We start from the raw sequence: 12,398 nt of genomic DNA, 5'->3' as shown, positions 1-12,398 counted from the left end.
CTCTTCTGGAATTGTAGATAAAGCACACGACACACTATTTGAATCAAATGTTTGGTATTAAAATAAGTAAAAAAAATAAAATAGCCTCAGGATGAAGCTTCATGTTAAACCTTTAGGATGACGCTTATTTGCTGTTGTAACATAAAAAAACACAGCAAGATAGACCAAGGTCACACATACAGAACAGATAGTTGTCAGCTCCACCTGCCTGCCTGCTCCAAGCTGGGTAAATCCTTGGAACTATAGTTATCGTAAAGGTTTGGTACAAATTAATAAACATGAACACATGGGTCAAAACCAAAAAAAAAAAAAAAAACATACAGCAACTCAGCAGGTCGACTTCTGGATCTTTCGGGTCGGTCATCACTAATAAGAACATTTTTCTTTAAAAGGAAACATGCACAAACTAAATACCAAAACCATGGCCACAACTATTGAAAAAAAAATGTACCAATAAGACAGATTACATGTCTTTTTACAGACAAGCATTCCCAATTTAAAATGAATAGCAAAAAGCAATAGAATATGATTTGTGATACTATTCTGATACTATATCATATTTTCTCTGAAATGAATTAGACACTTCCAGTACATTCCATATATTTTTTCCAAGCTTAGCCTTTCCGAATCAGGCAAATGTTGCCATCTTTGACTAGGAGCTCTTGAGGAGGTTGGTTTTGGTCTGAGACATAGTCCAACTAAATAAAAATTGAATTTCATGTGATTATGCTTTATATAATATTTTTAAAAGAGAATAAGAAAGTAATTAAAAGTACAAGTACAAAATTGGCGTTATTTCTCAACCAACTTTGACTTATTAAGATTTATTGTAACTGCATAGAAATGCTCCTTACTAGACTGGACTGAAGAGGGTTGAGGTCTTTCTGCCCCTTTGTTCCTGGACTACCATATTGTCATGTGCTATATTACTGTAGGGAGACTGACCACCATATTGGTGGTCAGTCTGCCATCCAAGGGTCACATATGACTGGTTGTACGGAATCTTATTCAAAGTAGATGGATCTGATAATACACAAATATGTAGCAAGACATACTTATACATTTTCAATATAAATTCAATATTTGTGATTACTTATTTGCATCTTACCCTCTAAATTTTATATTTGAGAGTTGAGATGTTGACTTTCTGGTGAGATGCTCTCTCCATAATAGTGGCCACTCCCTTAGGTGTTATGGTGATAAAAGTGTACGGTCCCTGATACCGGCAACATAACGTATCTCCTCTGCATCTCTTTTTTGCATCACCAGACAAAAGAACATCATCTCCTCTTTTGCTGGCTGTCCTGTGCCTTCTCAACGTTTCGCATAACCCACAAAATTTAAATGACATGCAGATAAATGTAAATAATGTTGCCAAAATATATATAACTAATTTACAAAACCAGAAAAAATGAAAAATACATAAATAAAAAAACGGAACTTTCTTCAACAACTCTTGTCAGCCCGCTTCGGATGTACGGAACGTTTAATTGAATATGGTCATCTCCTCCACCCTTCTATCCATGTCTTCTTTTGGCTCTGCAATGTCAAAGTGGTTGTCCAGGGATCAGACGTTCATTACTGTTGGGAGATGTGGATGATGGTGAAACAGCAGAAAGTACGGACTGTGATGAGTGGAGTACTGATCACCTTAAAAGTCTTCATTAGTTCATTTTCATTTCAATGATTTTCTCCTGCATTTTTTAGAAACTAGTTCAAAAAACTCAGTGTTAAAATGTGCAACACTATCTAGCACATGACAAGTAATACAAAATGTGAATGTAAAAATACCAGCTTTGCAGTGTTTATGCCATTCATGTCAGAACCAAGGTGATTGTCCCGTCATTATGTTTATTGTTGACACATTTTCTCAGAGCATGCTTAATATTTTGGTTTGTCCTCTCATCCTTTGAATTATATTGTATTGTAGTATGGTTAAATAGGCACCACTGATTTCTGAAGAGTCCCTCAAGTTATTGAGGTGCTCACCTGCCCGTTGGTCTAGGGATGTTATGCACGGGAGACGGCGTGCTTAATATTTAGCATGGCAAAAATGCTCAATTGAACTGCAGTGACAAGAGCAGATTTGGTTTAAATACATTTCAATAAGGAAAAAACTCGAAAGTGGAACTGAAGATTTAATTGTGAAGATATCTGAAGCATATTACATTTTTAAAACAACTTTATTAAATGTTGCAGCAAAAAAAAGATACAAATCCAAACATGAACATTCAGTATTAAAGTTAAAAGCACATTCGATCAACAACAAATACACACAAGCAGAGGTGGGGACTCGAGTCACGTGACTTGGACTCGAGTCAGACTCGAGTCATGAATTTGGCGACTTTAGACTCGACTTGGACTTTCCTACCTCTGACTCGTGACTTGACTCGGACTTCAGCCCTCTGACTCGGAAAGACTTGCTATTTTCCCCCAAATCCACGGATTATAAAGTATAAAGAATATATGTAAGGCCGCGCGCCGCGGTCTCTGTCTTTGTTTGCATCCGTCTGCGGTGTCGGCCCAACATCCAATCAAATTAGGGAAACGTTTGATTGATGTGACAGTCCAACCAATCAAATTGCAGAAAAACAAAGCCCCTGCCTCCCTTTAAAAGCGCGAGTTCCTGTTTTTAGTTCTGGCATAAAAGTTTATAGATCGTCAACAACAAACGGTTTGCAGTTTGTAGAACATGTGGATTAAAGGATTACTCACAGAGATTCAACAACAACCAACTTCATCTGACTGTAGGAGGAGCAAAATCAAGTAAGTTCTGAGTGAAAGCTGACGCTAGCTTAGCGGCTAACCGCTAACTGCAGTTAAGTGAATTAGACTGTAAGCTCTGTTAGCGGTACACTGTGACACCATGCATCTCAGTATAATCACAGAGTGACAACAGGTGATTTTGACATTTCCACCAATCAGATCTTTACCTGGGATCTGGGCGGGACGCGAGCGATCATAGCGGGACAGCAGGGCTGCTGGGGAGCGGGCTCGGTTGTTCTTGGTTGTTTTCTGATCTAAATCCAGCAGATGTATTATAGAATTCACGGAGATGCTGCATGAGGGTTCTTTATTTCCCTTTTTTCGGTTTACCACTTTTGCTACTTTAAGCTTTATGGTGTGTTTCAGAAAAAAAGCATCCTCTTTCTCTGGGGGTCATATTCCCTCTTGAATATTTGCTGTTCCTTCCTTTTTCATTGACAAAATATTTACATTTACTGCTTTATGATTTTTTTAGTTTGCATGTCTTTATTTTAGTGTTTCACCTGCTATCATGAGATGTGTACTTCTGATAAAAAAGATTTGGCCACCATGATTACAAGTTGTTTTATTCTAATGAATTTTATCATGAATATACTCATAATCTCTGTATTCAGAGTATTTCCTGTTCAAGTACAGCGTGAACAAAGTCATATTTTGTGCATACCTTTGCAATATATTTATACATAAAATTTAATTCAAAGTCACTTTATAAATATATGTACACACACACACATATATATAAATATATATACACCACATTTAGTTTTACATTTAGCATTTTTGTTTTGAATTCTACTTTTCTGTCTTGAATACATAATTTAACTTAATTCCTGTTCGCTTAAAGTGACATATTTTGACAGTAAGTTGACAAACATTTTGTACTATATACAAAAAAAAAAATTGTATTTCAAACAACAAAAAATCAATTTCACAACAGAAATGTTAAACATAAATCTAGATATACTATTCATATATATATTTTTTAGTTTTTTTTGGAGTCAAACTAAACCACTCTGATTTTACATTTTTCCTCAATTCTTCTTCCCGTATCCGCTCTGTTTATAAAAAATACTGAAATGAAACAGAATCATAAGTAGATAAATATACTGGTTTATAAATTGGACTGAAAGAGTCAGTACCTCATCACCCACAAGCTTAAGTGCACATCACTGGTCTGTAGTGAAGGAATTCAAAGGGACCATACAATGAAAAACCAACTTTTTGAGCTTTCATGTGTATTTTAATGTTCATTCCTCACATAAAGAACTCCAAAGCGGTATTTTGATTTATTCATGCATTTCTGAGTAATCCTCTACAAACTGCGCATTTAGCAGCAGCCCCTCCCATACCATAGACTGTATATAAAATAACTGGACAGAGCAAGCCCCCCTCCTTCCGTGTTCCATATAGGAAGTACCGCTGGGTTGCAAAAAGGCCAAAGTCCCATTGACTTACATTGAGAAACAGACAGTTATTTCTCAGTCATTTTATATGTCAGAATAATCATTCTTCCTCTGCTGCTTTCTGCTTAACTTCTTTTTTCTAATCCTAATTTTTTTTTAAAGATTTTTTTCCATTATCACAAGTTATTAGAGTTATAAATTGACCAATCAGATGGCTCAATAAGTGTTGCGGCAAACTGAGGGACTTGTTTGGTTTTGCTGGTCTGCTCCACTGGCATTCACCACAGCAGGTGGAAGCAGTTGAAATAATTAGGGAAAGCAGCTGATCATTGTCAGTAGAAATGTATAAAACTGCTCAGAAACACAAGTTTAGGGAGAGAAGCAGAAGCTAGGCTTTGTATTGTTCTAAAAAGCTTTGCCTGAAGAGACAGCTGGTAAGATATTTACCTTTATTTGTAACAGATTTAAAATGTTGTTTGACTTACTAAAATTACACTGCCTTTTAATTTATTGATGGCAAAGGGTAACAGTCATTGTGATTGCATTTTCTTTGTATTATTTATTTATTTATTTATTTTTTTAACCGGGGTTTACACTTGTTTCTCTTTTTTTTTAAGGTTTTTCACCTGGTTTTTCACATGACTACTGAAAATAAAAAAACAATCTGAGTGGAATCCTGCCTCATCCTTACAAAGCAAACCACAATCCCCTTCAAGTGTGGGGAAAAGCAAACCAAACCTGGAGCACTTGACAATAAGCGTTTGTGGGTCTGACGTCGATCGTCTCGGGGTGACAGGTGACGGGTAGCCAAAGGGAGCAGACTTCATCAATGAGTCCGTGAAGACCTTTTAACACCTACTTTACAATTCAACAATGTAATCATTGTCTTACTGTAGTTTTCCTCAATGGAATGTACCGATGCAGCAGTTTGAAACAACAAGAGGAGCATGCTGTCAACATTTTTAGATGAGGATTTACTCTGTAGAAATAGATTTCACTCTGAGGTTATGTGCTTAGGACTTTTTTGTTTGTTTAACGTTCGTTTTTCTTTATTTCACTGTTTTGATTGTAGCTTTTAAATTATAAGTTGCATATATGCGCATAAAATCACCAACCAAAGTTTAATCTTCGCCGCACTTTTCCAGCTTCAGCCTGAATTAGATGCAGCCATCTGAGGAGCGCGAGACAAACTTGGACCTGGTCGTATTTTTAAACAGAAAAAAGATCCAGCTGTTCACTTGTTAGGATGGTTATTTATTTTAAATATCGCTGAACGCGCTTCTCACGTGCATCTGATCAAACTGTAATGTGGCAGAGCATATGAAGAGACAGCGCGAGGAGGTCAGCAGCGTCACCCAAATGCTCCTTTTATCTCGACAAAAAGGAATAAATGTAAGTAAATCCCAAAGGGCCGCTGACAGAATCAAATGTTGGGATGGTTCTCCCTCAAAGGCTTGAACAATGACTTGTACAATCAGCCCAGTCTCAGTAAAATGAGTACAAATGCCACGATTTGGGAAATACCGTGTATAATATACGCCAAAACCGGTTTTTGCGTGCATATAATTGAGTGTATTTTTGTTGTGAAGCAGTGTAGCGATGGCCGGGCCTACTAAGGGCAGATATATGGTATGTGCATCCATCCTTGTAAAAAATGGATATTTATTTTTGAGAGAAAAATCAAATACACACTGCTGGCTCTAGAATGAAATCAAATGGGCAGCAGCAGCAGGCAGAGCCTCAGGAATCGAGTTGTTTTACTTCCGGATAGGACAGAAACTAAAGAAAACAACTGGTAGTATTTCATAAATGTGTTTTTCAGTGTTCCAAATGTGATCTATGATCATATATATGGATATAGTTCACTCTGAAAGGCTTAAGAAAATCATGGTATGACCCCTTAAATATCCAGACTACCCTGGTTCCCTGCTGTCTCCATCTTACCACATTTCAAATGTGGTAAACTGCGTTTTTGTTTTAGAGAAATTATTTTGGATTTTGGAAATGGGAATTAAGCTAAAATGCTTGTAAAATACAGTTCATAAAAGCACACATGATCTGTGTAATGAATATTACATTGTTTTTGAAATGACTTGAAACATTATTAGTAGGACTTGTGACTCGACTTGAGACTTGTTGGTCTTGACTTGTGACTCGACTTGGGACTTGAGTGCTTTTGACTTGGGACTTGACTCGGACTTGAGGAGAAAGACTTGGGACTTGACTCGGACTTGCAAAACAATGACTTGGTCCCACCTCTGGTATGCACCTATAAAAGAGAAATTGTAATTAACCTCTATTAATCATTTACTTTTTCAAAAGATATAAAAATTACCTGTAACATTGCCCTTATGCTGAGGCAAAGAGAGATTTCCAGCAGAACATGATCATTAAAGTTGTGTAACCCATCTCTCCACTCCTGGTAGCGATAGTTTGCTCCACACTGAGGACACGTTTTGTAGTAGGTACAGATGTCTGCAGATTAAAAAAATGTTTAGCATTAAAATTGAAATACAAAGCTGTCACCAGTGGAAAGGTAAAATTTTCACCTTGGATAATTCCAGAGGCTGTGAGGATTTTAGCTTTTCGTGTGATGCAGATCGGCTCACTCAAGCCGCTGCGATTCGGGCAGTGGCAGCATATAGTCTCCTCAGGAACAAGATGTGTTGGAAATTCCTTCTCCATTGATGGAAGTCTCAGATGGTTTGGAATTGTAGATGGTATTTTTTTTATTTTTGGTTAAAATGTATCTTACCATGCCCTTTATGACTGCAGCATCTTTTGGGGGGTAAGTGTTTTTTCCTTCTTGGTTTCTTTCACTTTCCTCCAATGCGTTCACTTGGAACTGCTCAGTGCTTGCTTCAGTGTTCCGGACCTTACGAAAGAGTTCAGGACTTGTATGGAAGAGATGCCATTTTGCTATGTATTTATGTATGCATGATCTCTGAGGTTTTGCACATGGACAGTGCCAGGAATTCTTTTTTGGTATTGTAGGACACCATTACTCTGCTCAGTCTACTGTAATAGCAAATGCTTGGCTCGTGAACAGATATAAACCCTTTGGATGCTGGTATTCCAATTGTTGACTGAACTGAAAGTGGTACATTTTCTTTTTTTGCTAGGGTTTGATGGTCAACACAAAGTTTAATTTTGTCTCTCCCAAACCATTTTCTTTTAACCATTTCTTATAGACTTTCTTCAGTCAGAGAGGGTGGGACTAAATATGTTTTGCAATATGAAATTGACCGGAGGTGAACACACTGATATGATTGTAGTCCACTTCTCCAAGCCAACTCCATATTAACCTGGCACTCACTCAACTCGCAAGCAACACGATGAGGTTCTCCCCATATTTTAATTTGAACATGGAGTGGAGTTGAAGCTCCTTGCATGCTTTTGTGGACCATGTAAATTCCATTCTGGGCATCAACACATTCACTTGCTAAATGTGATGAGGACGTAATGTCTGCTGTTTTGGCTGTATGTTTTCTCGCTATGTGTCTTTTTAAATTCTTTTGATTACATATGAAATTACACACTGGACATTTGCTCATTCGCTTTGGTCTTCTTGCAATTGTAGAAAAAGCAGTGCTTGGCACTGATGTCACGGGCAGAGCGGTACTTGGCACTGATGTCACGGGTGAAGCGGCACTTGGCACTGATGTCACAGGTGGAGCGGTACTTGGCACTGATGTCACGGGTGAAGCGGTACTTGGCACTGATGTCACAGGTGGAGCGGTGCTTGGCAATGATGTTGCGGGCACAGAGGCAGTTGGTGGTTGATGTTTTTGCTTGCAGATCTTTAAATGTTTGATGAAGTCTATTATTCTAAGAATTGTTGATTTACAGTAGAGGCAATGATAATGTGCCTGACTCCTACAGATGTGGCCACATCTGTGTATTGTGTAATCTGAAAAACAATAGCATAACATTGCACAGTGATTTTAATTATAGAAAAAAAAATAGTATGCACAACTCTTACCTTCATGCTGGACTGCTCTGTTGAAGTGTGTTTGAAGATGAAGTTGAACCTTTATTAATTTTGTTGGATGAAAAAACTTAGAAGAATAGAATGGGCAGTGATAATTTCTGCAGCATTCCACACATTGTTGAATCTCTGGGAGAGACTTCCCCTTTTGAATGGTTATATCCATCTTGAAAAAGATACACAAATACACAATTGTAGACTTACAGTATGAAGAGTGATTCAGTTCTGAACCATAACAGTTTATTGTTATTATATAAATTATATTTATATATTACAATACAAATCAGTAATCTATCTATCTATCTATCTAAACATTTTTGGGTTTGTTCAGTAAACATTTTCTTCCCCCCTGCTTTGTTATAAATCAAATTTGTGTTATGAGGCAACTTTAATAAATTACAACAATAGAAAATGATTACAAACAAAAAGCTTAAAAAATGGGGGGAACAAATATGTATGCTGTAAGATGGTAAATGATATATATCCAATAAACCTCTATAAATTTAGATTTGCACAAACAACATTAATTTGGGATAAGAGCTAAGCTAAGCTACATCTAGGTTTTAAACGTTTTAGTTTCTGCAAAAAACCGGACATTTATTGGTAATATACTTTTAATTCAAGCTAATTCAAAGTATTTTAAGATTCATATTATAAATTACCCGGTTGTTTATGTTTTATAGCACTTCACTCATTTTTCAATACTCATACTACTCACGTGCGCGATGTCCATCGTAAGGTCTGCATAAAATGATTAATACAAACTCCAACCTGTAGAGGCACTGTCTCAGAAAGCCTGGGTCCTGAGGATGTGGTTAAAAAAAAGTGGCAATTGGCCTCCCTGCCTGTAGAGGCGCTGTCTCAGAAAGCCTTGGTCCTGAGACTGCGGTCCTGAGAGCGTTGTTGGGTCTCCGGGCCTGCAGGTACACCCCCCTCGCTCTTTCTGCTCCCAAACGGCTCTTTAGGTTGTTTTGTAGCTTTAAGTAATTTATTATCAACAATTATATAAAATTATGCACAAAATGAATTACTAATAAAAAAAAACTTGTTTTTTTTTGTAAATATGATTTTATTTCACTCATATAAACAGAAAAAGAAATAAAAAATTATAATAAAATACAAAAAGCAACTATTTACTACTCAACAGAGCTGTTTTATCAAATTTTTAACCATCTCTTTGTAAACAAATTCAACTTGAAAACAATATAAAACACTGCAAACCACAACACAAAAATATAGATTAAAAAGTGTTTGCCTTGTGTCCACTGACTCTTCTTCTCTTTCCTTCCGTGCGCCGCGAGTGTAACCCCCTCCTCTGCGCAGCACGAACACACGACACAAACACATATTGACCAATCGCGTGCCACATGAGGAGAAAAAAGGGAGTGAGAGAGAGGAGCTGAGAGAGAACGAAAACACGGCTCCCAGTAAAGAAACTCCATGATAGTCGGGCTGTCCCATTTTTTTGTTTTTTTGTTGTTGTTGTTTTTGTATTAAATAGGCATGCGTACTTATGACTAAATAATTCCTTTTAAAATTATTCAGAAGTGGGCGTAAGCATTTTAAAATTTGGCGCTCATTGCAAGAGCCTATTAACTTTGTTTAATTTTTATTTATGTAATTTTACCCAAGACGAAGCATTTTCATTGGCTCTGTTCAGATTTAGTTTGAAGACGTTCACAGTAGCCATTAGTTGGGGGTGTAGATGGTGCTTAGACTGTACCTTCAAAGTTCTATGATTTACGCAATGGGTCGTTTAAAAAATTGTATAAAAAAGAAAGCAGACCTCTGGTTAGAGTCAGGGGGTCGGTTCTCTTATAAGTAATTTATTAAACTGGGCTTTGGAGATGAAAGACGACCAATGGCTGAGCAGTGGTCGAAGCTCAATTCAGAAGAACAAGACCAAGTGAAAGAGAAATGGCCGAAGTTGACCTGGAGAGAGAATAGAAGAGACATCCAAACACAAGACCTTAAAAAAGGTGAATGTTTACAAAAATGTGTAGCTTTCAATTGGGGGTCACCAAAATACAGCACGTGGGACCCCCATTGTTCCTCAGCACCTAAAAAAGGGACACATTTCTCTTTGTCTTGATGCGACAGGAGTGATAAAAAAAAATAAATAAATAAATACAGGACGATATAAAAATGTCATTTACGATGCTCTTGTTCATACTGGGGAGGGAAGAGACAAACCCCCACTGGCCGTCAGTGGATGCATTAGCAACACCCACAGTGTGCCATCAATCTGCCACTGGCTGATGCAGTTTCAGCGTAAAATTGCATTGTGCAACAAAAAAAGGATTTCTAAAGTAGAAACTGATTATAGTTGGGCACTGATAACAGTGCCCTCCTGGCATTCAATAAGGAGGATGGTGCAATCTATTGGACAAGGGCGTTTGAAATGAAAACTTCAAATAAACTCAAATAGGCCAACATTTACTGTTGTCCATTTGTGCTCGGCACACATTCTTAACACATTTCTAAGCGGTGCAAAGACAAAGGCATTATCCACTTTGGCGCATACTTTGCCCACTTGGTGAACACAACCTGCATCACTCATGCCTGTGCAGTGTTTTACAACATTTGTGTAGTCCTGATGTCTCCAGAGAGGAATGACCTTGTGAATAAAAGCAAAGATTTTCTCTGGCATTGCATTTCTCAAGAAAATGTCCAGGAGCTCGACTTTAGCAAAATCAGTTTGGAATACTCCAGCATGGAACGTGGCAATACAGTCACTGTAAAGTCTCCCTTTTCTAGACTGTTCAGTATCCAACAATAGCAAGCACAAGTTGACATTTTATCATAGCAAGCACAAGTTTACATTTTATCTGAGAGTACTACTGGAAAAGGAAATGACCTCTACTGCCCAAAAATCATTGAAGTTTTAATGCAGAACTATATGGGAATCTTCCTGTTGTGGAGCGACTTCTTTTGGGAGAATGTACACAGCACACTGCCCATACTACAACATAAAAGAGACAAAACATGTGACACAAAATGTCACTTCTGGATAGTGAAAACTCAATCCTTAAAGACACTATCAGCCAGCGGTTTGTCAATAAAATGTATGACTCTCCGCAGGGGAGATACACTGAGCACATTTTGCAGAACAAGTTCCAGATGACTATCTTGTCCAACAAATCAAAAGCATCTTCTGACCAACCGGCCACATTATGTGCATCTGCCCAACTGTGTCTCTGAGGTGGTAGTCTGCAGTACTGGATCCCCTCAGGGAACAGTACTGTCACCGTTCTTCTCACTCTACACCTCCGACTTTCACCTACAACACCAACAGCTATCATCTGAAGAAATACTCAGATGATTCAGCTATTGTGGGCTATGTGTCTGAGGGGGATTATGCGGAGAAAGGTCAGTCATCATTGACTTTGTGAGCTGGTTTGAGACCAACCACCTGTGCCTGAACACCAGCAAGACCAAGGAAATGGTGGGCCCTCCTTCGAGGGCCCAAATCGCTTCACAGTCACAACCCCATTCACACACACATTCACATTCACATCCACAGCTCGGTGTCATGACCTCTGGAAAAAGAAAAAAAAGTTTGTTTTTTTTTTCTTAATGTTACAGATAACTCTGCTGTGGAAAAGAAGTGACAGAAATTGTTGTCTCTGGAATCCATTGACAGTCTGGGTGGACGCTTAGGCTACACCGGTGGTTTGTTGGAGAGGTGCTCTCTCTGCGATCATAAATTAAGATAATGAATTATAAAGCAATAGTTACTTTTCTGTAAAAATTGTTGTGACATATTTGAACTAACAAATGTGTATTTAACAGGTTATGGAGGGTCTGCTCCGCATAGCAACAAGCAAATATTGAGTGTCAAAAAAAGTTTTTCTAATGGACCACTACACAATTGATATCTTGAAGGGAGAGGAAACAGCTCAAGAAGGGTAAAGCACATGTGCACATTTTTCAGTTTCTGCTTATTTTGAACACTATTTCGAACATTAGAAACAGTCATAAAAGACAAAAAAGCAACCAAAAACAAGTACAAAAGAATATAGTTTAAAATGTCCATAAAGTACTTTATTTACATAAACCTTAAGGTCCTCCTTTGATGATAATCTTGTTTGAGTTTTTAACACGTGTGGCATCTTTGTTATGAAAGAGAAAAAAATTTAATAATTTTTATTTCATTTTCATATTTCAATTTGTTTCCCAGATAGTTCTTAGTGAGTGTACCTATTCTAAAGTGATTTGGACCGAATAGATCCATAATTTAA

Source organism: Oryzias melastigma, linkage group LG14 (assembly GCF_002922805.2).
Source record: "Oryzias melastigma strain HK-1 linkage group LG14, ASM292280v2, whole genome shotgun sequence".
In the NCBI taxonomy this organism is placed as follows: domain Eukaryota; kingdom Metazoa; phylum Chordata; class Actinopteri; order Beloniformes; family Adrianichthyidae; genus Oryzias; species Oryzias melastigma.
This window is presented reverse-complemented; position numbering follows the sequence as displayed.